The 8,404-nt window shown below is 46.5% G+C and overlaps 1 pseudogene; it reads left to right on the top strand.

Moving 5' to 3' along the window:
* The first annotated feature begins 1,018 nt into the window (after positions 1 to 1,018).
* Positions 1,019 to 6,421, top strand: LOC147596672 (uncharacterized; annotated as a pseudogene).
* The last annotated feature ends 1,983 nt before the right edge of the window (positions 6,422 to 8,404 follow it).

Raw genomic sequence — 8,404 nt, 5'->3', positions numbered from 1 at the left:
GTTCTCGTGGGGGACCTGAACTTACCAGATGTCTGCTGAAAATACAACACAGCAAAGAGGAAACAGTCTAGGAGGTTCCTGGAGTGTGTGGAAGCTAACTTCCTGACACAGTTGGTGGGTGAGCCAACTAGGGAAGGCATCCTGCTGAACTTGTTTGAAAAAAGAGAAGGTGTTGTGGGTGATGTGATGGTTGGAGGCTGTCTTGGACGTAGCAATCATGAAACGATAGCGGAGAAGTAAGGAGGGTGGTTAGCAGAACTGCCACCTTGGACTTCCTGAGGGCAGACTTTGGCCTGTTTAGGGGCCTGGTTGACAGAATCCCTTGGGAAGCAATCCTGAAGGGCAAAGGGGTCCAGGAAGACTGGACATTCTTCAAGAAGGAAATCCTAAGGGTGCAGGAGCAGGCCGTCCCCATGTGCTGAAAGATGAGCTAGCAGGGAAAAAGACCGACCTGGCTGAACAGAGAGTTTTGACTGGAACTCAGAAAAAAAAGAGAGTTTATGACCTTTGGAAGAAGAGGTAGGCGACTCAGGAGGACTACAAAGCTGTCATGAGATTATACAGGGAGAAAATTAGAAGGGCCAAAGCCCAACTAGTACTTAATCTGGCTATTGCTGTAAAAGACAATAAAAAAAGTTTCTGTAAATACATTAGCAACAAAACAAGGGCTAAGGAGAATCTCTATCCTTTGTTGGATTTGAGGGGAAACATAGTGACAAAAGATGATGAAAAGGCTGAGGTACTTCATGCCTTCTTTGCCTCAGTCTTTAATAGTAAGGTCAGTTGTTCTCAGGGTACCCAGCCTGCTGAGCTGGAAGACCAGGACAGGGAGCAGAATGAAGCCCCCATAATCCAAGGGGAAATGGTTAGCAACCTGCTATGCCACTTAGACACACACGAGTCTATGGGGCCAGATGGGATGCACCCAAGGGTACTGAGGGAGCTGGCAGGAGTGCTCACCAAACCACTCTCCATCATTTGCCAGCAGGAGGTCCCAGTTGACTGGGGGTTAGTAAACATGATGCCCATCTATAAGAAGGGCAGGAAGGAGGATCCGGGGAGCTACAGGTCTGTCACTCTGACCTCGGTGCTGAGTAAGGTTATGGAGCAGATCGTCTTGAGTGCCATCACACAGCACGTACAGGACAACAAAGTGATCAGGCCCAGTCAGCATGGACTTAGGAAAGGCAGGTCCTGCTTGACTAACCTGATCTCCTTCTATGACAAGGTGACCCTGCTTAATGGTTGAGAGAAAGGCTGTGGATGTTATTTACCTGGACTTGAGTAAAGCCTTTGACACCATTTTCCACATTCTCCTGGAGAAACTGTCTGCTCATGGCTTGGACAAGTTTACTGTCTGCTGGGTAAAAACCTAGATGGATAGCCAGACACAAAGGCCTGTAGTTAAATCCAGTTGGCGGCCATTCACAAATGGTACTCTCCAGGGCTCAGTACTGGGGCCAGTTCTGCTTAATATCTTTATCAATTATCTGGATGAGGGGATTGAGTGCACCCTCTGTAAGCTTGCAGATGACACCAAATTGGGCAGGAGTGTTGATCTGCTTGAGGGTAGGAAGGCTCTGCAGAGGGATCTGGACAGGCTGGCTCAATGGGCCGAGGCCAATTGTATGAGGTTCAACAAGGCCAAGTGCCAAGTCCTGCACTTGGGTCACAACAACCCCATGCAATGCTACAGGCTTGGGGAAGAGTGGCTGGAAAGCTGCCCGGCGGAAAGGGACCTGGGGGTGTTGACTGAATATGAGCCAGCAGTGTGCCCAGGTGGCCAAGAAGGCCAACAGCATTCTGGCTTGCATCAGGAACAGTGTGGCCAGCAGGAGTAGGGAAGTGATTGTGCCCCTGTACTCGGCACTGGTGAGGCCGCACCTTGAATGATGTGTTCAGTTTTGGGCCCTTCAGTGCAAGAAAGATATTGAGGTGCTGGAACGTGTCCAGAGAAGAGCAATGAAGCTGGTGAAGGGTCTAGAGAACAAGTCTTATGAGGAGCAGCTGAAGGAGCTGGGGTTGTTCAGTCTGGAGAAGAGAAGGCTGAGAGGACACCTTATTGCTCTCTACAACTAGCTGAAAGGTTATAGCAAGGTGGGTGTCAGTCACTTCTCCCAAGTAACAAGTGTTAGGATGAGAGGAAATGGCCTCAAATTGCGCCAGGGCAGGTTTAGATTGAATATTAGGAAAAATTTATTCACTGAAAGGGTTATCAAGCATTGGAACAGGCTGCCTAGGGAAGTGGTTGTGTCACCATCCCTGGAGGTATTTAAAAGATGTGTAGACGTAGCACTTGGGGACAAAGTTTAATGGTTGTCCTGGTTTCGGCAGGGATGGAGTTAATTTTTCTCTCAGTAGCTGGTGTGGTTTGCATTTCGTGTGTGAAGAATGTTGATAAAAAACATTCCGATGATACGAGTTGTTGTTAATGAGACCAAGGACACTGTCTGGCTTTTCAAGTCTCGTTAACGTGCAGATGCAGGAAGCTGGGCCAAAGGCAGACAGAATAATTGACCCAAACTGGCCAAAGAGAGTATTCCATGCCATAAATGTCATGCTCAGTATATAAGTGGGGGTTGCCCATGGGAGGAGGCATCCTTGGCATCCATTTTCTTCCACCTCTCTCTTGCTTGCTGGCATCTTTCCCTCTACCTTGCTAGCTCGCTCTCACCCCTTTGCTTGCTGCTTGGTTTTTGTTTTCCGTGATCACTGCTCAGGACGGGCTGTATCGATCATTGGGACATCAGGTGGTGAGAAAACATACATTGTTCATTTTGTATATTTTAATATCCTTATATCCTGTTATTATTGTAGTTTTCCTTTGCTATTCTAGTAAACTGTCTTCATCTCAACACACAAGTTTTCCTTTCTTCCCAATTTTCTCCCCCATCCCGCTGGGGTGAGAGAGCAACTGTGCAGTGATGAGGGCTAAACCACCACAGTGGTGGACTTGGTAGTATTAGATTAACGATTGGATTCAATGATCTTAAGGGTCTTTTCCAACCTAAATGATTCTATGATTCTATAATGTGATGTTTTAAACTCCACTCATTGTTAACTGTTGGCAGTCAGTGGTAAATCTTCTGTTGACTTCAGTGGGGAGAAGATTTAGACTATGCCAAACAAAATCACACTCTTCATCTGAAGAACAGTGTTGTGATTATATAAAAGTTCAGCCCTTAAGTGAGAGAACTAAGCACAAAGGTTATTTTCAAATTTCCCTTAACTTTAAGTGCTTTCCATTCTTTGCTTCCCCCTTGAGACAGCATCCCTTCCTCCTCTGTTTTGCAAGCTAAGATATTGCCAGTTTAAGGCTGTTTTTGAAGATCTGGCCCTTAACCTCTGGGGTTGTGAGAAAACGTTAAAAAACAAAGCTGAAAAAAACATGGTTGCACTACTGATGTTTGGAAAGATTTAAGCTAGATAAAGTGGTCACTGGTTAGAACCCTCTGGTAACAGGGGCACTCTGGTGCCTTCTTGTTATTGAAGACATTGATTGTTATTTATTTCATGGGGAAAGGGAAATCAAGGAGTGGTGGACAAGAAAACGTTTTCAGAATTTGAAATGGCTGCAAATCAAACTGGACAAGGTGCTGTCATTGGTGCTGCTTCAAAAAAACACACCTGTTGACCACAGCCAGTATCAAACAGACATTCAGCTCATTCTGTTCCTGCAGTCAAGCCCTCCAAGGAGCATTTTGAAATCTTCCCTCACGTAACACCCTCCAGAGGAGGTTTGTCTCCCAGTATTGAGTGAGGATTTTCTTGTGTGGCTGAGTATTTTTTTCCCTTCAGAGGCCACACCTGAACACTGTTGAACATCCAAAGCTTCAGCTGAAATTGGTGGGTTTGAAACTGTCTCAAGTTAGACAACTGTCCTGGTTTTGGCAGGAATGGAGTTAATTTTCCTCTCAGTAGCCAGTGTGTTTTGGATTTCGTGTGTGAAGAATGTTGATAAAACACCCTGATGATACTGAGGAGTTGTTAATGAGACCAAGGACACTGTCCTGCTTTCCAAGTCTTGCTAATTTGCAGATGCAGGAAGCTGGGAGAAAGGCAGACAGAATAATTGACCCAAACTGGCCAAAGAGAGTATTCCATGCCATAAACGTCATGCTCAGTATATAAGTGGGGGTTGGCCAGGGAGGGTATCTGCCTTCCTGGCATCCATTCCTCTCTCTCGCTTGCTGACATCGTTCTCTCTACCTTGCTGGCTCCCTTTTGCTCCTTTGCTTGCTGCTCGCTTTTGTTTCTGTGATCGCTGCTTGGGACGGGGCTGTTTTGGTTATTGGGACATCGGGTGGTGAGAAATCATACATTGTTCATTTTGTATGTTTTAATATCCTTATATTCTGTTATTATTGTAATTTTACTTTGCTATTTTAGTAAATTGTCTTCATCTTAACCCACGAGTTCTCCTTCCTTCCCAATTCTCTCCCCTATCCCCCTGGGGAGGGGGAGAGTGAGCAAGAAACTGTGTGGTAACTTGGGCTAAACTATCACAGTCTTTTTGGTGCCCAATGTGGGGCTCAAAGGGTTGAGGTAATGACAGATCTGAGTGGAGTGTATTAAAGTTGTTAAAAGTGCTCATTATTTTTATTTAAGAGTCCCTGGTCACAATGTTGTACTACGTGTTCGCATGGTTGTGTTATGCGAATCCTCAGTTGCATCACATATTTCTTGTGGTGCTGTTTATCACTTCTCGGAAATGGATCAGAATTCTCATTTTGTTGTACTGGGCACTACTAGCTTATGATATGGTAACATCACTGGTCATGAAATTAGTCTGGTCCTTGTTTTTGGCATTGCTGGCAACTCTGAACCTCGGATGCCATTTCACAAGAATTATTAATAATCGCACTTTTTCCTTTTTCTCACCAGAGAACCAATCTATGGGGAAGTCAGGGGAGGATAACTTCCCCTACTCCTTTGCCTTCCCTTTTTCTTTCAAGCGAGTCACATCAGCTTTCGAGAATTTTGAATATCCTAGGGATGTGCAAGCCAAGCCAGCATACTCCTATTGCTCTGTCTCCTGAATGTGTTTCAGGTTTTGTTTAGGATTAAACAACTATTTAAAAATATCATCCAGAGATCTGCCTTGAGGTTGGAGGAGCAGGAGTGGCGTGGCATGTGGGAGAAGACAGGCAGGTACCTAGAGAACTTCTCACCTCCAGTGGTCTGGAACTTCACTCCCAAACAACTACAGAATCCTGATGAAGTGATAGAGTATTTGAAAGGAAAATGCCATGGCTATTCCAAAGAGGCACAACTTATCGCTTTGTCTTGGGCACTGGCTAGTATCTACCACACACTGCTCAGTGTTATGCAGCACCCTCAGGAAGAAGGGAGGGAAAATCAACTGAGAGATACTGTGGACACTCCAGCCCCAGCGACAGGCACTGCAGCTACTCCAGCCCCAGCAAAAGGAACTGCAGTTACTCCAACCCCAGCTACCAGCACTGCGGCTGCTCAAACCCCAGCTACTGGCACTGTGGCCGAATCAGAGAACCAACCTGTGTCGGTATCAGCCACCCCCATACAGAAGAAGAAATCTTGGAAGCCAAAGTCAGCTTGTTTAGTAAGGGATGAGGAAAAAACAGGACCATCACGAACAGAGGAGGAGGAAGACGAACTCATAAACAAAACTGAAACCACCTGATCCCTATCCCTGAGTGAGCTGCGAGATATATGAAAAGATTTTGGCCGTCGTCCAGGCGAGCACCTTGTCACCTGGATGCTCCGATGCTGGGATAATGGGGCCAGTAGCCTGGAATTAGAAGGTAAGGAAGATAAACAGCTGGGATCTCTTTCTAGGGAAGGGGGCATCGACAAATCGACTGGAAGAGGCGCACAAGCTCTCAGCCTCTGGAGGCGACTCCTGTCAAGGATGAAGGAAAGATATCCCTTCAAGGAAGATGTTACCTATCACCCAGGCAAGTGGACCACCAGGGAGAGAGGTATCCAGTATCTTATGGAATTAGCTGTGCTGGAAGTCATTTATAGTGAATTAGACCGTGAGGAGTCACCCAAAGATCCAGATGAAGTCCAGTGCACACGGCTCATGTGGCGGAAGTTTCTACAGAGTGTACCATCATCATATGCCAATTCACTGGTAGTACTAAATTGGATAGATGGAGAGGGACCAACAATGGGTGAATTGCCTAGTCAGCTCCAGCAATACAAAGAAAATCTCTCTTCCTCTCTCATCTCAGCTGTGGAGAAACTCTCTCAGGAGGTCCAGCAGTTCAAAGAGGATATGTCCTACTCCCCACCCATACAGACCAGTATTTCAGCTATTAGGTGTAAACATTCCCCTGCTCAAGAGAGGTGGTACATGCGGCGAGGTACCCTGTTGTTTACCTTGCATGACCAAGGAGAGGACATGAGGAAGTGGGATGGGAAACCTATGGGCATGTGAATTGCAAGGAAAAAAATTTGCAAATAGAGGTTCTCCCCGGAAAATTGCTGCTCCGCTCTCCAATGGACAGTTCCCCAGACAGAATAGAAGGGCTGATCTCACCTCTGATCCTATGGAAGGGAATTCTAATTCATATTTACAGGAAGTGAGCAGCGAATACTATGAAAAGGACTAGAGGGGCCCTGCCTCCAGCCAGGTGGAGGAGAGGGACAACCGAGGTTACTGGACTGTATGGATTAAATGGCCTGGCACATCAGACCCACAAGAGTATAAGGCTCTAGTAGACACTGGTGCACAGTATACCCTAATGCCATCAAGCTATAAAGGGGCAGAACCCATTTGTATTTCTGGAGTGACAGGAGGATCCCAACAGCTGACTGTATTGGAGGCTGAAGTGAGCCTAACAGGGAATGAGTGGCAAAAGCACCCCATAGTGACTGGCTCAAATGCTCCATGCATCAGATTACCTCAGGAGCGGGTATTTCAAAGACCCAAAAGGGCACTAGTGGGCTTTTGGTGTAGCCACTGTGGAGACGGAGGAAAATAAACAACTGTCCACCTTGAACAATCTCTCAAAGGACCCTTCCGTTGTGGGGTTGCTGAAGGTTGAGGAACAGCTACCAATCACTACCACCACAATGCACCGACGGCAATATCGCACCAACCGAGAATCCCTGATCCTCATTCATAAGCTGATTCATCAACTGCAAAGCCAGGGAGTGATCAGCAAGACTCGCTCACCCTTTAAGAGTCCCATATGGCCAGTGAGAAAATCAAATAGAGAGTGGAGACTAACGGTGGACTATCGTGGCCTGAATGAGGTTACGCCACCACTGAGTGCTGCTGGCGGCTGTGCCAGACATGCTAGAACTTCAATATGAACTGGAGTCAAAGGCAGTCAAGTGGTATGCCAGTACTGATATTGCCAATGCGTTATTCTCAATCCCTTTGGCAGCAGAATGCAGGCCACAGTTTGCTTTCACTTGAAGGGATGTCCCTTACACCTGGAATCGACTGCCCCAGGGGTGGAAACACAGCCCCACTATTTGCCATGGACTGATCCAGACTGCACTGGAAAAGGGTGAAGCTCCAGAACACCTGCCATACATTGATGACATCATTGTACGGGGCAACACAACAGCAGAAGTTTTCGAGTAAGGGGAGAAAATAGTCCAAATCCTCTGAAAGATGATTTTGCCAGAGAACATAAGAGGAAACTCAAGGTCAACCCCTAGGCTTTCAGAGCCGGGGATATAGAAGCTCAAAGGTCCACTATACTCCAACTGAAACCCGCCAGTGCAAGTGTCATGTGCTTACAATGGTGGAAGCAACTACTGGGTGGCTAGGGACATATCCCGTACCCCATGCCACTGCATGGAACACTACCCTGGGCCTTGAGAAGCAAGTTCTCTGGCGACATGACACTCCAGAAAGAATTGAGTCAGACAACGGGACTCATTTCTGAAACAACCTCATATATACCTGGGCCAAACAGTATGGCATTGAGTGGGTATACCACATCCCCTATCGTGCACCAGCCTCCGGGAAAATTGAACGGTACAATAGGCTGCTGAAAATTACACTGAGAGCAATGGGTGGTGGGACCTTCAAAAATTGGGATAAACATTTAGCAAAAGCCACTTGGCTAGTCAACACTCGGGGATCCATCAATCGAGCTGGCCCTGCCCAATCTGAATTCTACACAGTGTAGAAGGGGATAAAGTCCCTGTGATGCATCTAAGGAATATGTTAGGAAAGACGGTCTGTGTTATTCCTCCCCTGGGCAAAGGTAAACCCACCCATGGGATTGCTTTTTGCTGAAGCACCTGGGTGTACTTGGTGGGTGATGCGGGAGGATGGGGTAAGTCCGATGTGTACCTCAAGGAGATTTGATTTTAGGTGAAAATAGCCAATAATTTGAACTGTATATAATCATGTCTGTAGTTCTTTTATGTCATATCAAAGGTATTGCAGCAAGAATCA

The sequence above is a fragment of the Chlamydotis macqueenii genome, chromosome W (genome assembly GCF_036417535.1).
Source record: "Chlamydotis macqueenii isolate bChlMac1 chromosome W, bChlMac1.mat, whole genome shotgun sequence".
Taxonomy (NCBI): Eukaryota; Metazoa; Chordata; class Aves; order Otidiformes; family Otididae; genus Chlamydotis; species Chlamydotis macqueenii.
Note: the sequence above shows the minus strand (reverse complement) of the source record. Positions and strands in the feature narration are given on the sequence as shown.